The sequence below is a fragment of the Callithrix jacchus genome, chromosome 2 (assembly GCF_049354715.1).
Source record: "Callithrix jacchus isolate 240 chromosome 2, calJac240_pri, whole genome shotgun sequence".
Taxonomy (NCBI): domain Eukaryota; kingdom Metazoa; phylum Chordata; class Mammalia; order Primates; family Cebidae; genus Callithrix; species Callithrix jacchus.
The window spans coordinates 53,507,146-53,527,817 of record NC_133503.1 but is presented as its reverse complement, the minus strand read 5'-3'; the positions used below and the strand labels follow the sequence as shown (position 1 = coordinate 53,527,817).

The following is a 20,672-nucleotide window of genomic DNA, read 5'->3' as shown; positions in this document are numbered from 1 at the left end:
AAAGCAGGGCTTCCATTCCCATTTCACAGAAGGCGCTGAGGCTCAACGCAGAGGAGACGGCCCCCCAGGGGAAGGTGGAATTCCCAGTGCTGCAGTACTCCACAGTGGAACACAGCTCTGCCCCTGTGATGGGGCTTGAAGCACCAAACATTGGAGGGGGTGGTAGCAGTGTTCTGCCTGCCACATCTGTTTTCAGTAACTGACAGGATCTCAGGTAATGCTCAAAACAAGCCTGTGAGGAGGAAGAGACACAAGGAGGCTCAGCGAGGCGAAGGAACCTGCTGAGGCAGAGAAGCACCAAAAAATGGGCCTCCTCTTGGTTCCCTGAATGTGAGCAGGGCTTCCCCTGACTTCCCTGTCCACATCTGCCCCCTCAATTACATCACCTGACTGCCTGGCTGGCTGCTCCTCATACCTCCACATCCTAGCTTGAAGGTTGCCTCCTCACAGAAGTCATTCTCAGCCCCTGCTTCCCCAGCTGTAGCTAAGTCCCTCATGATATTCCATGGCAAAGATTAACCAAAACTACGGTCCAAAGGCCAAATCCAGCAGCCTGTTTTTGTGTGACCCTCAAGCTAAAATGACTTTTACATTTTTTTGTGATGGGGTCTTGCTCTATTGCCCAGGCTGGAGTATAGTTGTGCTATCATAGCTTACTGCAGTTTTAAACCCTGGGCTTGAGTGATCTCCCACCTCGGCCTCCTGAGTAGCTGGGACTATAGGTGGGTGCTAAGATACAAATCAAAGTAAACTATGCAATAGGGACCCCACATGGCCCTCAAAGCCCATAATATTTACTACCTGGCCATTTACAGAAAAAGTTTGCTGAGCCCTATTCTGTCTCCTAGCACCCTATTCTTTTCTTCATTGCATATATATATATATATATATATATATATATATATATATATATATATTCATCGCACAGAGAAGGTGTTTACTTCTCTACCTCTCTGCCTTCTTCCCTAGAATGTAAGCTCCAGACGAGGGAAATTCCCCCATTATGCATAGCCTAGCACAGTACCAGGCACACTGTCTGTGACCAATAAGTATTTGCTGAATAAATAAATGACCCCGGAGTTCACCTTCAGTCTTTTTATACCATACCCCAAGTTCTTTTGTCTACATGTCTCTTGCTTTGTAGCTGTAGGGCAGTTTGATTCTCCTGCAGGAAATGCTCCTGCCCTTGCTGCAGGGAGGCCAGAGTCCAGGCTTGAGGGAGTGTCTCAGGAACTGCACCAACACAGTGAGCTCTGGCTAAGGACATTGACTCCTTTGCGAGGATAGGGGATTTTCCCAGGGCCCAGAAGAGGGAACCTGAGGACCAGGCAGGCTCAGAAAGAACAACTGGCCACCTGTGTCTCCAGTCAGAAACCAGGTGTGGCAGGCAGAGTAGCAGCCCCCAAGGATGGCCACGCCTTAATCCCCAGACCCTGTGAACATGTTTACCGTACAAAAGGGTCCTTGCAGACATGACTGACGTTAAGGACCTGGAAATGGGTTTGAGGAGCCAGGATTATCCAGATAGGTCCAATGTCATCACAAGGGGTCTTTAAAAGCAGAGAACCTTTCTGTCTGCATTAAAAGATGAGAGAGAAGAAGCAGAGATTTGAACTATGAGGGGGCTCCACCCACGATTGCTGGCTCTGAAGATGGAGGAAAGGGGTCATGAGCCCAGGAAGGTGGGCAGCCCTTAGCAGCTGGAAAGAGTCCTCAGCTGATAGACAGCCAGGGAACAGGAGCCTCAGTCTTCAACCCAGACAAGCAAAGTTCCCCTAGAGCCTCCAGAAAGGAAGGTGACTCTGCCACTGACACCTGGATTTTAGCCTGGTGAGACCCATGCACGTTGTACTTTTGACCTACAGAACTGTGAGAATACCTTTGTGTTGCTTAAAATGGCAAGAATACATTATGTGTTGTGTTGTTTAAGCTTCCAGATTCATGGTAATTTGTTATGGCAGCTATAGAAAACAAATACATGAGGGGTCATCCTTGAGACCCTTTTTGCCCAGGGTGTAAACATTGTTTGCAAACATTTAAAAAGTGGAGGATTACACACAAAACCCCTCATTTCTGGTTTTTCTTAATCTTGGGAAACACTGACTTCAGAGTCTCATGTAACAGCAGTGGGCTGGAGGTGACAGTGGGTGCCCCTCTCTAGGGCACAGGTGCTCTCCAGATACTTCAGTTCTCCACACTCCCCACAACCTCACACCCAGGCAGCTTCAGCTGTTTTATTCCCTCATGTTAGCTCGCAGGTCCCTGGAGATGCTGAAATCTGAGAGCCTGGAAGTAAAAACCACCAATGGAAGGGGCTCCAGAGACTGGTAACAAGGTCTGGAGGTGGCCAGGTGCAGTGGCTCAAACCTGTAATCCCAGCATTTTAGGAGGCTGAGGCAGGAGGATCACTTGAGCTCATGAGTTTGAGACAGCCTAAGCAATATAGTGAGACCTCATTTACAAAAATCAAAACAAAAAACAGCCGGCTATATTGGTGGGCACCTGTAGTTCTAGCTATTTCATTTGAGCCTGGGAGGCAGAGATTGCAGTTAGTCAAGATCGTGCCACTGCACTCTGGGTGAGAGAGCGAGACTGTCTCAAGGTGAAAAAAAAGTTTTGGGGAGAAACTTGTGACATCTCAGGGCAATATATGTAACAAGAAAATCTCTTTGTATGCCACTGCAGTCTACTGTTCAACTGCCAAAATGGGCAGGAGTCTCTCTGCAACTTAGTTTGAAATGCAACAAAAAGTATAGTGGATTGAGGGGTGGAGAGGGCTGGATGGAGATGTAATCAAGTAAGTAAACCAATGCTAATTATGGAATCAACATGGTGGAAATGTGGGTGTTTACCATGTAATTCTTTCAACTTTCCTTATGTCTGAAAATTTTCAGAAAGAAATGTTGGGGGGAAAAACAGGTCAGAGTCCAAAAACTTCCTAGTTTTTGTACCTCTTCTAGAGGCACCAAAGGAAACAGTGGGAGGTAGATATGACCTTGCCCTGACTTAACCCTTGCAGTCCTGGCAGGAAGGAACCCTTGGCAGTCTGGCAGAAAGCTCATTCCATCTGTGTGAACAAAACTCCCCTGATTCCAGTGGTCCAGTTCTGATGGAAAAGTCAGCCTCTCTCCCTTTGGGACCTTCCAGACTTCCTTCACATCCTCTCTTGCTCTTCCATCTTGCTGGCCTCTTTTTATCTAGTCCCGACACAGCCCTCCTCTGCCTCCTCCCCTCCTCTCTAATCCTTTTAATCATTTCAGCCAGCATTCTCTGGGAACCTGCTCCAACTTCATTATGTTGGCCTTCACAAATAAATGAAAGCACCCCGTCTTAAAAATCCCCTTTCCTTAACTCGGTTGAATCCTTTGCAGCCAAGAAAGACTGGTGATATCGTTTTCTACAAAAGTTCCTGCCTTAACATCTAATTTCACAGGAGGCTTGCTTGATTGAAGCAGGGTTGGGGGTGGGGGGGCCGGTGTTAGCTGTAATAAATTGCCTGGGGTCCACAGGTGAAATACAATATAGCTATTACACAGCAGAAAGCCCTTACTCACTCCAAGCCCAGAGCCAGGCTCATAGCCTGCCGGTAGACACACAAACACCATCACGCATTAAGGGAAGTAGACAAAACCACAATAGACTAAATTCACTTCTAATTTAATTCAATCATGGAATTAAAGATTATTCAGAACTCAAATAAAAGGCTCAGCTTGGATCACAGCCCTGAACGTGTGCCTCTCTTTTTAAGTTTTTTTTTTTTATCTCTCTTTCTCTCTCTCCTCTATCCAGCCATTCATTTTCTAAATAAACATAAAACTTAAATTTGACTTTTGCCATGAGCACTAGTCATTAGTTTGGTCCCAGCTTAGTAGAGTTTCTTTGATTAAATAAAAACTTGTGTGACCTGCTCAAATTAATCTCTCCAGTATCCAGCAGGGTACCTGGTTCTAGAGACCTGCCCACAAGCCACCTTCCAGTTGAGAGCCTAAGCAAAGCCCCTTTTCTCTCCCTTTTGTGTGGCTGCAGATTACAGCCGACAAAGGGGACCCAGGGACGGCACAGAATAAAATAGCCGCCACTCATACCGGTGGCGCCCTCATCTTAGCGGCCCCACTTAAGACTTGTCTACTTGTTATGTTTTAGGATCTCAACACTGGATGGTGGAGTGTGCCCTGTTCTTTTGAGTATGATAAATGAGAAGCATCCTTTTGTCCATGTCTTCAGAAAGCAGCCACAGGAAAAGGGGCCTAGGGCGCTGCTCCTATTGCAAAGAGGCTGGGCATGGCTACCACTGTGGGCCAGGTAACAGTAACTTTGCTTCCTCATGGCTTATCATGCCTGACTGTTTAGGGAGCACTTTTCCTTCTCTCTCCTCTAATCTGTGTCATATTCAAATGAGGGAGATGAAGCAGGGAGTGTTAACCCCATTTTCCAGATGAAGAAAATGGAGCTCGGGCAAATGACTTGGATTCAGGCCTCAAATCCAAGTAGTATTTATTTAAAACAATACTTTTTTAAAAATTTCAAAAGTGATCGTTGCACAAAAGTCTGGAAGACATAGAGAAGTTCAAAGGAAAGCTGACAATAGCAAACATACTGCCCTGCCACTGACATGTGGGGCCGACCTCTGCTCAACATTCGGGATGTGTCCTCTCTGTGTTCTCCTCTGCATGCATGTATTTGTTTTTACAAGATGGTATGCAGCAACAAACTCTTCTGTGTCCTCCCTCTGTTCCCCTCACCCCAGATGGTACCCAGGTCTTTATGAGCTTCTAGATGCAGCGTGGCCTCCTGAGGTGCTTGGAAGAGTCTCTCTGGGGTCAGGACTGGGCAGAATGATGCCTCAGCAGAGGGTCAAATAATAACACTCTGAAATTTCCATCATATAACCTCAGTGTGGAGGCCCTCTTGAATCAATACTTCTAACCCCAAAAGGTACTGTGAAAAAAGAAACTTCTGTGGAGTTTAGAATCTTACAACTGAGAGTTGGTGGAAACCTTTTCTCTCTTGCAAAAGCACTTTCACTGCCCTTTGGTTTACAGTTTGATTGGGTCCCAACCTTGATTAAGCAAAGCTTAGTGAGAGGTGTACAGCCCAGGGACAGAGACACAGTTGGGGATGTTCACTGACACACGTTGAAATAGTAAAAAGAACAGAAACAGTGAATGTCCACCAAAAGGGGAAGATTAAATAAAGGATGAAAAATTCAAACTATGGAATACTGATAAGCAGTTAAAAAATAAGGCAGAAGGTGACAATGACAATACTAGAAAACATCTGTTGAGGATTTCCAATATGCCAGACAGTGCTGTAGGCACTTAATATGCATTAAGTCATTTAATTGTAAAAATAATCTTACATTGTAGGGAATATAATTCTCATTACAAAGAGGAAGAAACAAGCTAGAGAAGAAACTTGCCTATGGTCAAATAGCTGGTAAGAAATGAAGCCCAGATTTAAACCCATCTGTCTTTAATATATATTAGTATTTTATAGGGCTAATTTACCAATCCTGTTAATTGTATCAGCAAAAAATAAGAATGACTAGGTAAAAACCAAATATTGAGGAAACTAAGTAGGTCTTGGAATTGGTGGCTTCTAAGAGCCTTTGCTCTGCCATGCAACAATCCAAGTCAACAATTCATGCAACTGAGGTCCAGCTGAGACCTCAGTTGGAAATAGCTGAGGGATATAACTCAGCTACTGAGGTCTCAGCTGGACCTCAGTTTCCCTTTATGTCAATGAGGGAATGGGCAAGTCTGTATTCTTTCTCTTTCTCTTGGCAGCAGCAACCTGATTTTCCTTGGGGAATCTCCTACACCTCACCTGTGTAGGGCTGGGGTAGAGCTGACTCCTCTCTTGCCTTGAGTGTGGGCAAAGGAGCCTGGCTTAGCCAGACACAACATCTCACCTCTCCAGCCCTCTTACAGGTAGTTCTAGGAAACGTACCTGTAAATCAGAGAAGGTGTTTGCTGAGACAATTGGGAAAGACGTAAGCTCTTTTCTGTTGAGATTGAACATGGGAGGATATACATCTGGTCTGCCTGAGGCAACCATGTAGACTGTTCCTTGCCTCAGAATGAAGTTTACAGAGTGGAAAACAAAGCCAAGAGTTGGAGAGAAAGATTCCTAGTGGCATCAGCTGGGGACCTGGATACCTCTATGGTTGAAGCCAAGGACTATTCCTGGCCTTTTCAATTATATGAACTGATACATTTTCTTAAGTCAGCTTGAGTTAGGTTTTTGTCACTTGCAAGTAGAAGAATCTTTGCTGATATAAGTAGATAATCTCTAGGTACATTCAGTCAAATGAATCTGTTTTGGACCCAATGATGGCTTCTGAAGAACAAAGAGGTACAACTGTTGCCCAGACGTTACCTCTGATCTGAAGTGGGCAGGCTCTCTCTGCTGTAGGGGAACTCTGCTTATTCACTGACCAAGAGAAAGTGACCTGGGCCGAGGGCCATAATGGGATTAGGAGGAAAGGGAAATAACTCAGCTTGTTTGTGACCCAACAGCCCCTAATTTAACATTCCCTAAAGGATTCTGAGATGTTGGGACACAAAGACATATGTAATATACTAAGATGTACCACCAGAGGTTAATGCTGGAGCACTAGAAAATAAAGGTCAAAATACAAGAGAGGCATTTCTAACATCTTCTCTCCCAGTTAACTTTGAAATAGAACAATCCAATCATTTAAAAGGGAACAACAAACATTCAGTTCTCTAGCATGGGATACCATCCAGACCAAACTGAAATGCAAGTCACTTGAACGAACCCAATATTGTATGTGCCTAAGGGAGTAAGAATGCTCTGGAACTGGATTCAAATCCTGACTCTGCTCCTTTGCAGCTGTGAGACCCTGGCAAGTTCCTATGCCATGCTGAGCTTCAGTTTTCTTATCTAAGGAATGGGGATTGTAACACCATGAGAATGTCATGAGAACCAGGTGAGACAGTACATTTAAAACAGCTATGTGGAGGGATAAGTAGCTGGCTGTTCTTGGGGATGGGTAAATGCGTAGGACAACTCACAGCAAAGATTTGACAGCTCCTAATTTCAGTTCTCTCAGAATCAGAGCTGGCCACCCAGGAAGGGCATGGGGCTTTGGTAAGGCTTCACAGAAGAGTTCTGCTGTAGTAGACAAGAATCCCACTCTTGGTACCTCAGGCTTTGGCCAGCTCATGACTCAAAACTTTCTCATTAGCTTACTCCCTTGCATCAGGTACTCAAGAAATGTAATATACTGAGCACTTACCTTGTGACAGACACCATGCTAAGCCCTGGAATTACAATGGCAGGAAACAAGCTATATTTCCTGTCCCGTGGGATACAGAGTCTAATCAGGGTTGTAGGGGATAGGCAAATAACAAACAGTAATAAATTATGATAATTTCCTGTGTATGGCTGTGAGGTAACAGCAAAATGAAAACAGCCTAGAAAGGCATGGACTGAGGTATTATCAGTGTCACAGCTTCATGCCCAGGCCTGTGCCTTGCCATCAACAAGCAGGCCATGAGTAGTTCCTGGGTTGAACTGGAGTTGGAAGGGGCTTCATCCAACTTTTGTGTTTTCCAAGTAAGGTAGTGAGGCTTAGAGGAGCTGCTTGGTGATCCAGACCACACGGCCAGCTGCGAGGTGGACCTGGCTCCTCAGTTTAGTCCCAACACAAAGAGAAATCTTTTGGAGACCCTGGATGTAAATAACAAATCTAAATCAGACACAGTTTCAAGGAACCAATGTCTGCCATCATGTTCCAAGTGCTGCCTGTTGGCTTGGCAAGTCCATGGGGGGCTGACCACACAGCCTAGAGAAGTAGAATCTTCAAGAAGATTCTATGAACTTCAGCAACTAAAAACTCCCACTAATAAAAATATGGATGCCTTGGGGAGGGAACTCAAGATGGCGCGGTGAGAACAACCCAGGATTGAAGCTCTCGGTGAATGCGCAGAGAGGGTGAGTCAGGGCAGCATTTCCAGACGGATCTTTGTTGCCCACAAAACGGGGAAATTCCCAGGTATAAAAGAAACGTGGGACGCCAGGCAGAGGCTTTGGCTGGTGCAGCCGGCGGCCGGCGCTGTAGCGCAGTGACGCTACACAGTGCTCCGCACAAAGCGCACTATTCCGGGTGCCCTGTTGAACCAGCATTCTGAGACTTGAGAGGGCTGAACTTGAGACTGAACGGGACTTGGACAGTGAGCCAGCAAGGAAATTTCAGGGAAACAGCGTTTGGGGTAGCGCAGTGGGACAAACAAAACGGCGATTCCAGACGCTCCGGGTGGAGAGGTTCCCTGAGGGCACAGCTGAACCCAGGACGGTGCAGCTCCGTGGGGGAGGGGCGTCCACCATTACCGAGGCAATCCACCCCTACTGAGGTACACGCCCATTGCTGATGCAGCCTGCCATTGCTGAGGCAACCCGCTGCAACAGAGAGACTCCGCCACAGGGTGTAGCCCGTGGCAGCAGGGTGGAGACCGCAGCAGAAGGGCAGAGCCTACAGTAACAGGGTGAACATCACACCAGCAGGGCGGAGCCTCGGCAGACAAATAGTGACTAGACTGCCTCCTAGCTGGGCAGGACAGCACAAGGGACACTCACAAAGAAAGCCCAAACCGCCCCAAGACAGAGCATCTGAGAAAAAAAGGGTTTTTTTTTATGAGTTCTGCTGCAGCAGAATTAAACGTAGCAGCCTAACAGCCCTGAATGAACAACAGAGCTCACAGCTCAGCGCTTGAGCTCCTATAAACTACAGACTGTCTCCTCCAGCAGCACACTGACCCCTCTATATCCAAAAGACTGACATTTGGCAGGCATCATTATGAGACAAAGATAGCAGAAAAAGAAACTGGTAGCATCCCTCACTGTTCCGCAGCTGCTACAGGTGCACCCCAGACAAGCAGGGCCTGGAGTGGACCTCAGCAGTCATACAGTGGAGGGGCTAGACTGGTAGAAGGAAAACCAAGTAACAGAAATACTTCATCATCAACAATCTGGGCGTCCACTCAGAGACCCAATCAAAAAGTCAGCAACTACACAGATGACAGGTGGATAAATCCACAAAGATGGGAAGAAACCAGTGCAAAAAGGAGGAAAACACCTGAAACCAGAACACCTCGCCTCCTAGAAAGGACCAAAACTCCTCACCAGCAAGGGAACAAAGCTGGACGGAGAATGACTGGGATGAAATGACGGAATTAGACTTCAGAAGGTGGATAATGAGAAACTTTTGTGAGCTAAAAGAACATGTTTTAAATCAATGCAAAGAAACTAAGAACCTTGAAAAAAGATTCAAGAAAATGATAACAAGAATGGATAACTTAGAGAGGAATATGAATGAATTAAAGGAGCTGAAAAACACAATACGAGAACTTCACGAAGCATGCACAAGTTTCAACAGCCGAATTGACCAAGCAGAAGAAAGAATATCAGAAGTCGAAGATCAACTCAATGAAATAAAACGAGAAACCAAGATCAGAGAAAAAAGCACGAAAAGGAATGAACAAAGTCTCCAAGAAATGTGGGACTATGAAGAGACCTAACCTACGTTTGATAGGTGTACCAGAATGTGACGAAAAGAATGAATCCAAGCTGGAAAATACTCTTCAGGACATTATCCTGGAAAATTTCCCCCACCTAGCAAGACAGGCCATCACTCAATTGCAGGAAATACAGAGAACACCACAAAGATATTCCGCAAAAAGAGCAACCCCAAGGCACATAATCATCAGATTCAACAAGGTTGAAATAAAGGAGAAAATACTAAGGGCAGCCAGAGAGAAAGGTCAGGTCACCCACAAAGGGAAGCCCATCAGACTCACAGCAGATCTCTTGGCAGAAACACTACAAGCCAGAAGAGAGTGGGGGCCAATATTCAACATCCTTAAACAAAAGAACTTTCAACCCAATATTTCATATCCAGCCAAACTGTGCTTCAGAAGTGAAGGAAAAATAAAATCCTTTGCAAACAAGCAAGTACTCAGAGATTTTGTCACCACCAGGCCTGCTTTACAAGAGCTCCTAAAAGAGGCACTACACATAGAAAGGAACAACCAGTACCAGCCATTCCAAAATCACACTAAATGCTAAAGAGCATCAACATAATGAAGAATCTACAACAACTAATGGGCAAATCAGCCAATTAGCATCAAAATGGCAGTATCAAATTCACACATAACAATATTAACCCTAAATGTAAATGGACTAAATGCACCAATCAAAAGACACAGACTGGCAAATTGGATAAAAATTCAAAACCCATCAGTGTGCTGTATCCAGGAAACCCATCTCACATGCAAGGATACATAAAGGCTCAAAATAAAGGGATGGAGGAAGATTTACCAAGCAAATGGAGAGCAAAAAAAAGGAGGAGTTGCAATTCTCATCTCTGATAAAATAGACTTTAAAGCAACAAAGATCAAAAGAGACAAAGAAGGCCATTACATAATGGTAAAAGGATCGATACAACAAGAAGAGCTAACGATCCTAAACATATATGGACCCATTACAGGAGCACCCAGATATATAAGGCAAGTTCTTAATGACTTACAAAGAGACTTAGACTCCCACACAATAATAGTGGGAGACTTTAACACTCCACTGTCAATATTAGACAGATCAACCAGACAGAAAATTAACAAGGATATCCAGGACTTGAACTCAGACCTGGAAGAAGCAAACATGATAGACATTTACAGAACTCTCCACCCCAAATCCACAGAATATACATTCTTCTCAGCACCACATCACACCTACTCTAAAATTGACCACAGAATTGGAAGTAAAGCACTGCTCAGCAAATGCAAAACAACTGAAATCATAACAGTCTCTCAGACCATAGTGCAATCAAGTTAGAACTCGGAATTCAGAAACCAACCCAGAACTGCACAGCTTCATGGAAACTGAACAACTGGCTCTTGAATGTTGACTGGATAAACAATGAAATGAAGGCAGAAATAAAGAAGTTCTTTGAAACCAAGGAGAACAAAGACACAACATGCCAGAATCTCTGGGACACATTTAAAGCAGTCTCTAGAGGAAAATATATAGCAATAAGTGCCCATATGAGGAGAATGGAGAGATCCAAAATTGACACCCTATCGTCAAAATTGAAAGAGCTAGAGGAGCAAGATTAAAAAAAACTCAAAACCCAGCAGAAGACAAGAAATAACTAAGATCAGAGCAGAACTGAAGGAGATAGAGACACGAAAAACCCTTCAAAAATATCAATAAATCCAAGAGCTGGTTTTTTGAAAAGATCAACAAAATACACAGACCACTAGCCAGATTGATTAAAAAGAAGAGAGAGAACAACCAAATAGATGCAATAAAAAATGATAAAGGGGAAATCACCACAGATTCCACAGAAATTCAAACCATCATCAAAGAATATTACAAACAACTCTATGCACATAAACTAGTAAACCTGGAAGAAATGGATAAATTCCTGGACTCCTGTGTCCTCCCAAGCTTAAACCAGGAGGAAGCTGAAACTATGAATAGACCAATAACAAGGTCAGAAGTTGAGGCAGCAATTAAGAGCCTACCACACAAAAAAAAGCCCAGGTCCAGATGGGTTCACAGCCGAATTCTACCAGACACACAAAGAAGAGCTGGTACCATTCCTTCTGAAACTATTCCAAATAATCCAAAAAGAGGGAATCCTTCCCAAATCATTTTATGAGACCAATATCATCCTGATACCAAAATCCGGCAGAGACCCAACGAGAAAAGAAAACTTCAGGCCAATATCCATGATGAACATAGATGCAAAAATCTGCAATAAAATATTGGCAAGCCGATTGCAACAGCAAATCAAAAAACTTATCCATCATGATCAAGTAGGATTTATCCCGGGGATGCAAGGCTGGTTCAACATACGCAAGTCTATAAACGTAATTCACCACATAAACAGAACCAAAAACAAAAACCACGTGATTATCTCAATTGACGCAGAGAAGGCATTCGACAAAATTCAACAGCCCTTTATGCTAAAAACCCTCAATAAACTTGGTATCGATGGAACGTATCTCAAAGTAATAAAAGCTATTTATGACAAACCAACAGCCAATATCATACTGAATGGGCAAAAACTGGAAGCATTCCCTTTGAAATCCGGCACTAGACAAGGATGCCCTCTTTCACCACTCCTATTCAATATAGTACTGGAAGTTCTAGCCAGAGCAATCAGGCAAGAAAAAGAAATAAAGGGTATTCAAATAGGAAAGGTGGAAGCCAAATTGTCTCTATTTGCAGACGACATGATAGTATACCTAGAAGACCCCATCGCCTCAGCCCAAAAACTCCTGAAACTGATAAGCAACTTCAGCAAAGTCTCAGGATATAAAATCAATGTGCAAAAATCACAAGCATTCCTCTACACCAATAACAGACTTAAAGAGAGCCAAATCAAGAATGAACTGCCATTCACAATTGCTACAAAAGGAATAAAATACCTTGGAATACAACTCACAAGGAACATAAGAGACCTCTTCAAGGAAAACTACAAAACACTGCTCAACAAAATAAGAGAGGACACAAACAGATGGAGAAACATTCCATGTTCATGGTTAGGAAGAATTAATATCGTGAAAATGGCTATACTGCCCAAAGTAATTTATAGAATCAATGCTATCCCCATCAAGCTACCATTGACTTTCTTCACAGAACTGGAAAAAACCACCATGAACTTCATATGGAACCAAAAAAGAGCCTGTATAGCCAAGTCGATTCTAAGCAAAAAGAACACAGCGGGGGCCATCACACACTACCGGATTTCAAACTATACTACAAGGCTACAGTAATCAAAACAGCATGGTTCTAGTACCAAAACAGAGATATAGACCAATGGAACAAAACAGAGGCATTGGAGGCAACACAACATATCTACAACCATCCAATCTTTGATAAACCTGACAAAAACAAGCCATGGGGAAAGGATTCCCTGTTTAACAAATGGTGTTGGGAAAACTGGCTAGCCATGTGCAGAAAGCAGAAACTGGACCCCTTCCTGACACCTTACACTAAAATTAACTCCAGATGGATTAAAGACTTAAACATAAGACCTGGCACCATAAAAACCCTAGAAGAAAATCTAGGCAAAACCATCCAGGACATAAGAGTAGGCAAGGACTTCCTGACCAAAACACCAAAAGCATTGGCAACAAAAGCCAAAATAGACAAATGGGACCTAATCAAACTCCACAGCTTCTGCATGGCAAAAGAAACAGCAGAGTGAATCAGCAACCAACAGAATGGGAAAAAATGTTTGCAGTTTACCCATCTGACAAAGGGCTGATATCCAGAATTTACAAAGAACTCAAACAGATTTACAGGAAAAAAACAAGCCCATTCAAAATTGGTCAAAGGATATGAATAGACACTTTATGAAAGAAGACATATATGAGGCCAACAATCATATGAAAAAATGCTCATCGTCACTGGTCATCAGAGAGATGCAAATCAAAACCACATTGAGATACCATCTCACGCCAGTTAGAATGGCGATCATTAAAAAATCTGGAGACAACAGATGCTGGAGAGGATATAGAGAAAAAGGAACACTTTTACGCTGTTGGTGGGAGTGTAAATTAGTTCAACCATTGTGGAAGACAGTGTGGCGATTCCTCAAGGCCTTAGAAATAGAAAGTCCATTTGACCCAGCAATCCCATTACTGGGTATATATCCAAAGGACTATAAATCGTTCTACTATAAGGACACATGCACATGAATGTTCATTGCAGCACTGGTTACAATAGCAAAGACCTGGAATCAACCCAAATGCCCACTGATGATAGACTGGATTGGGAAAATGTGGCACATATACACCATGGAATATTATGCAGCAATCAGAAATGATGAGTTTGTGTCGTTTGTAGGGACATGGATGAATCTGGAGAACATCATTCTCAGCAAACTGACGCAAGAACAGAAAATGAAATACTGCATATTCTCACTCATAGGCGGGTGATGAAAAATGAGAACACATGGACACAGGGAGGGGAGTACTAAACACTGGGGACTATTGGGGGGGAAAGGGGAGGGCCAGCGGGAGGGGCAGCTGGGGAGGGATAGCCTGGGGAGAAATGCCAAATGTGGGTGAAGGGGAGAAAGGAAGCAAAACACACTGCCATGTGTGTACCTATGCAACTGTCTTGCATGTGCTGTACATGTACCCCAAAACCTAAAATGCAATAAAAAATTTAAAAAAAAAATATGGATGCCCTAAATATCCTTGCTCATGCCCATTCAATGTTTTTCTCTTTTCTCAGAAGTAGTTTGGTGTGGACTTGGAGCCAAAAAGACCAAAGGTTACTATCTATATAACCTTGGGCAAGTTATCAAACAGCTCCTTAGTTTCTTCCTTTATAAAATGGACATGTAGGTTTGAGCTGAGAAGTGAATAAGAAAGAATATGTTGGTGCTCTGTAAACATGAGAGTCATCAGGTGCCATCTTGATACAACAAGGAACATAGAAGCTGATTAGACATGATATCTTGCCCATGCCTTCCCTTCTGACAGAAATGGCCAAACCCACAGCCCTGGCTGAAGAAGGAGCCCTGGGTGTGCTCTATAACTGCCCCTTACCTGGCCACAGTTGCTTAGGGTAGAAGCAGAGTTCTGACAGGCAGCCAATCCATTGACTTGCCAGGGGTCAATGGCCTTGCAAGAAATCTGTGCCTAAATGAGGCCCACCAGACTACTCAAATTCTCTTTCTTGAAGACACAATCTTGATGTATGGAAAGGGTGTCACAGAATTAATGAGGGGAGTAGACAGAGCTACACAGAGGAGAGTTAAGGCCTCTTAATGGTGGAATCCAGAAATTCCTGGTGCTGAGGAGATCATATGAGAACCTGGAGGCCAGCCTTGGAAAGGTCTCTCGTTTCAGGCACTGGGAGGCCTGTCTGTGCTGTGGTTCCACCTCCTTCCCTTGGAGGCTTGGCATTGTGGCCTTTCTCACATTCCACCTACACAGCATTCCCATTTCCCTCGACTGCCCATATGGGATGCCCCATTAGTTGAGGTAACCTTGAAGTCAAGGAAGTCTGTTCTATCTCTAGATCCATTCCCTGAATTAAAAAACCAAGAGTAAGCTTCCAAAAGATGTAGTAAAGCTGAATTAATTATTTTTATTTTTTCTTTTTTATTGTGAAAATAATTGGATTCTTTTAGAATTAAGATTTCTAAACTTCAGAAGTATCAATAAAAGGAAATCTGGACTTCCAGGTCATAGACAGTGAGACTACTCAGACACACTGTTCTACATGATTTGCAGTGCCCTATCAACACTGAACCAACTGGGCCACCATGACATTAAGAGCAATTACTTGTAGCTCACAGCACTTCACCACCTCTATGTTCTCACATTGTGGCAAATTACTCTTCAGTGATTACAGGGGTTAGTTGTTTTTGTTTTCGTTTTTTTTGAGATGGAGTTTCGTTCTTGTTGCCCTGGCTGGAGTGCGATGGTGTACGATCTCTGCTCACTGCAACCTTCACTTCCCAGGTTCAAGTGATTCTCCTGCCTCAGCCTCACAAGTAGCTGGGATTACAGGCATGCACCCCTACGCCCGGCTAATTTTGTATTTTCAGTAGAGATGGGGTTTCTCCAGGCTGGTCTTGAACTTCCGATCTCAGGTGATCTGCCCACCTCAGCCTCCCAGAGAGCTGGGATTACAGGCGTAAGCCACTGCGTCTGGCCTAGATTTTGTTTTTTTAAGGAAATTATCATTTTAAAAAATCACTGTCGAGTGACTCTTGTTTGAAAGCTTTTTAGTGTTTGGACTCCTAGGTAAACAATCATGGGCACCACTTATCACTTTCTCATGGTAACCAAATCCAGCATAGCCTCCTTTGCCAAGCAGATGACAATTTTGGATTTTTCCCCTAACCAGATGGAGTTGATTGGGAGCTGGTTTGTATGTTGTGGGAGGCAGGGAGGCAGGTAGGTAGAAGCCAGTATCTCTTTAGGTTGAGGATCAAGGCAGAAGGCCAACTACCATTCCCAGGCCACATACACAGCTTCCACCTGAAAGGCCAATCAGAAGCAATGAATATTAAGTCTGAAAAGCCTGACTCTCATCTCGTTTGTGCTTCCTTGGTTTAAAGATGAAGGAACTGAGGCCTAGAATGAGGAGGGACATTCCCAGGGTCACAGAATGAGATAGCATATCCACATCTCAAACAGTGGCCCTCGGTCCAAGGGCAATAATTCTAGGAAGGGCACTTCCTTGGGATGCAACTACAGGTGTGGTGATGGAGCAAATAGGCTGAAGAGACACTTGGATCTGGGTTCAAATCCCACGTCTGTCACTTGGCAGCTGGGTCACGTTGGGAAAGTCATAACCTCCCGGAGATGTATTTCTCCTTGGGTAAAATACATCCTTCTTATTAAGGCTATCACAAGGAATGAAAGAGGTGCCACATGTGAATGCACCTGGTACAGCATCTGGCATGTAAATTTAGTTTCCACTTTACAGAAGCCACAGTATAGGTCATTTTCTAGAAAATGGTATAAGTTCAAAATTCTGGGATTTTTTTCCTCTCTTCTACGAAAAGGACATTCCCCTAAAATATAACATTCTTAGAAAGACTGTGTCCAGTGGTCTTGGAGCCACCAAGAAAGTGACTCAGTGGAAGTCAGAGACAGCTCCACCAGAATAAGAGGCAGAAACTGAGTCTTAGTGGATAGAGTGTGAAAAGCCCCTGTTCCCTTTCCCCATCCTCCTCGTGATGCAGACCTATGTCCTCTCTTGACATTGTAAGCCTGATTGTAAGCCTCTTTTTGCAGCTCAAGGCTCAGCTCTCCAGTCCTTCTCTACCCTCCTCTGGGGGATGAGAGAGGCACCAGCTTTCTCTTTAACACACTCTGGCTGGAATCAGAGGAGCCAAAAGATTACTGTGACAACATGGGCCAAGACTGACATCTTTATGAAGGCCCTTTGCCATTCAGGGGAAGCTTTGCCGAGAGCCAGCCAAACCCACCTGCTAGTCCCTCTCTTCAACAGACAGCTAAGAGACATGCAGAGGTTTATTCTTATTATTCATATTACTAACTATAAACCTCAGCAGTATCAGTTTGTCACTAGTTGTACACCCTCTGACTAAGACCAGAAATGTCAGATACAAGGAGTGTTTAAAGAACCTTGGTTTGTGCTGTCTTTTCCTTCCTTTTGAACTTACATTTTGGGAACTGTTTTATTCAGGTCAGATTTAGTTTAAAGATGATTATAAAAACAATAACTTTTTTTTTTTTTTTTTTTAGCTAGAGTCTTGCTCTGTCACCCAGGCTAGAGTGTGGTGATATGATTTCAGATCACTGCAATCTCCACCTCCCAGCTTCAAGCAATTCTCCTGTCTCAGCCTCCTAAAGTAGCTGGGACTGCAGGCGTACGCCACCATGCCTGGCTAATTTTTGTATTTTTTGTAGAGATGTGGTTTCACCATGTTGGCCAGGCTGGTCTCAAACTCCTGACCACAAGTCATCCACCTGCCTCAGCCTCCCGAAGTGCTGGGATGGCCACCCAAAGTGTTGGGATTAAAGGCATCAGCCACCTCACCCAACCTAACAATAATATTTTTGAAATATCTGTAACGGTTTTTTTACACTGCTGTCCCACATGATAAAATGTTCGGTCCTCCTACAGATGTACAAGCAATATACTCTACATATTCAAGCTTTGAACCAAGGATGAAAGCAGGAAGGAGGAACTCTGGTTAATGAATATGGTATGCAAGGCATAAAATAACCCTAAGGACCACACCTCACATCCCATTGAGGAGCCAGCTGCCAGCTGCGAGGCAAGCATTCCTTAGAAGGAAATGGACTTTGATATCAAGTTTCTTGACGATTCAAGAAAGGACAAAAGAAGAAATAAAAATGTAAAGATACGTGTTCCAGGATGTTTTTGCCACACCATTTCCAGAAGCAAGGACCTGTAGATGACCTGTATGTCTGTCTACAGAGGAACTGTCGACTAAACAATATTCCTGTGGAATATTACACAGCTATTAGAAATATCTTAAAATGCGACCATAATATATTAAGCACTTGTAGAATAAAACACAATAGTACAAACACATTATTATAAAACCAAACTGAACCAAACCCTAAGCCCCATTCATATGTCTCTATATATTGTATAAGCAATGAAAAAACTATAGAAAGTGATACACTAAACTGTTACCATTCACTACCTGGGCAGATTTAGGATTGGAGTGTAAAGTGCGGGGATAGAGAGGAGAGAGGAACTATTGATTTCTTACTCTGAAAGATGTGGAGAAGGAGGCTTACAATCAAGAGAGAATTATGTTCTCTTCTATGTAACAGTGCTCCTAAGCTAAGCTGTTCTACTTGTCTTATCATCACGCTGCCCTTGATACCATGTTAATGAAGGAGAGAATAGATGATCACTCTTATCTTCTAGTCATTATTTTCTTTTTTCTTAAACCCTTTCAAGGCCAACACCACTTAGAAATCAAACTCATCTCTGTAACCAATTTTGCTGAATGCTATTTATCTGCTCCTGGACAAGAACATATTACCTTCTGCATGGTGAGTGCCATGCATGCAGAAGAGTCTGCTGGTTGTGTCTGCTGGATTTATATAGCAAATCCCACTCCCTAGGCCTTGTCCAAGTACCTTCATGGACAGAGCATTCCAATTTAAAAATGTCTCCCTCTGCTGGGTATGGTGGCTCAAGCCTGTAATCTCAGAACTTTGGGAGGCCAAGGTGCGCAGATCACTCAAGGCCAGTCGAGACCAGCCTGGCCTATATGGTGAAACCTTGTCTGTACTAAAAACACAAAAATTGGCCTGGTATGGTGGTGTATGCCTGCAGTCCCAGCTACTTGGGAGGCTGAGCATGAGAATCGGTTGACCCCGAAAGGTACAGTTTGTGGTGGGCAGAAATCATGCCACTGCACTCCAGCCTGGGCAACAGAGTGATAACCTGTTGCAAAAAAAAAAAAAAAAAAAAAGTCTCCCTCCTCTGTGAGACAGGGGTCTCAGGTCTCAGGTTTCAGGTGTCAGGTCTCAGTCTGTGTATGATGCAATAGAAAAAAACACAGGCTTAGATCTAGGTCTGCTTTCTTTGCCTTCTACTAGCTGTGTGAACTGGAACAAAGGGCTGAGGTTCTCTGAGGTTTAGTTTGTGCATCTGTAAAATGGAGCTAATGATGGTCCCCATCTGATACAATTTCAGAGAGGCTGGAACCACAAAATAGTTGTAATAGTTTGTAAACCAGTGTTGAGTGTAAAGGAAATAAATCATCATTGCACAGCAATTCAGAACAGGAACAAGTAACATACAGCTGGCAAGGTGTTCAGCACAATGCCTTGCACATTGATAAAAAATAGAAGCACTTGACAAATAGCACATTATTAATGGAGAACACAGCATCGATTTCTAGAAGACTTAGAAGATGTATCTAAAAGATTTGCAAAAATAATAAAAAGAAAACAAACCACATATCCAGTCATGTAGAGGTAAGTGGCTTTTATCTAGCATAATTTTTAGGGGGTAGGTGCCCATATAACTTTTAGTTGATAGGCAGCCATTTTTGCTGATAGATTATTTATCTTCAGATTTCACCCTGAGGGATAAATTCACTGAACTCTTTTAAAAATTAAAGAAAAGAAGTCAATGTGAGAAATGTTATTGGCTGCCATTTTATTTTAAAGCATATGAGCACCTTTAAATCCCCATATTAGGTCCAATGGATCAATAACTGTTATCTTAAAAGAAACACCATTGTTCAGAAGGGTGTCTTTTAGTTTCAGAGGAGGGGAGCTGATTTAAGTCTTCTAAAAAATCAGTGATGTGGCTGGGCATGGTGGCTTCACACCTGTAATCCCAGAACTTTAAGAGGCTGAGGTGGGTGGATCACCTAAGGTCAGGAGTTCCAGACCAGCCTGGTCAACATGGCAAAACCCCGTCTCTACTACAAATACAAAAATTAGCTGGGTATAGTGGTGTGCACCTGTAATCCCAGCTACTTGAGAGGCTGAGGCAGGGAATTGCTTGAACCCAGGAGGCAGGCGGAGGATGTAGCGAGCTGAGATTGCACGACTGCACTCCAGCCTGGGCAACAGAGCGAGACTCTGTCTCAAAAAAAAAAAAGGAAAAGAAAAAAATCAGTCACGCTTAAAAAAAAAAATCCTAGAGTTTTTCCTTTCCCAGCCTATAAATCATTCCATCTACAGGACCTCCTCGCCCACAACAGCCTTGCTAACAACCTGCCAAAATGGGGAGGCTGCATTGCTCTTGAATCCTGAGTATCTCTGCAGCACTAATCTTATATTGAAGTACTCCATTATAAAGGCATCAGGCGAGCTTGCTCTACCACATGAATCATGATAAAAAGGGTAAAGACTGCTAATAAGTACTAAATACATCTTCTAAGCCTGTCACTGTTCTATGGAGGGTCTGACAAACGGCTCTGCACCATGGGGTGGGGGTGGGTGCAGACTCCTGTTATTCATTCCCAACAAAAAGGGTGGAAGGTTATGGGCACCATCTTGTCATGACCTGAACGCTGACCATAAACTCTATCACACTACATGCCACAGACCACAGCTGGTCTTAGGTCATTTTTAGGCTTACTATCTGTCATGCCTCAGGCATTTCTTGCTATACTGGGAAGGTGAGTTAATTAAAACCACAATAAA

The 20,672-nt window shown here is 43.5% G+C and overlaps 1 protein-coding gene across 1 annotated transcript in view; it reads right to left on the bottom strand.

Moving 5' to 3' along the window:
* The window catches only part of GALNT10 (polypeptide N-acetylgalactosaminyltransferase 10), a 240,656-nt gene that overhangs the window by 101,353 nt on the left and 118,631 nt on the right, over nt 1-20,672 (bottom strand). The gene's annotated exons all lie outside the window — the stretch shown is intronic.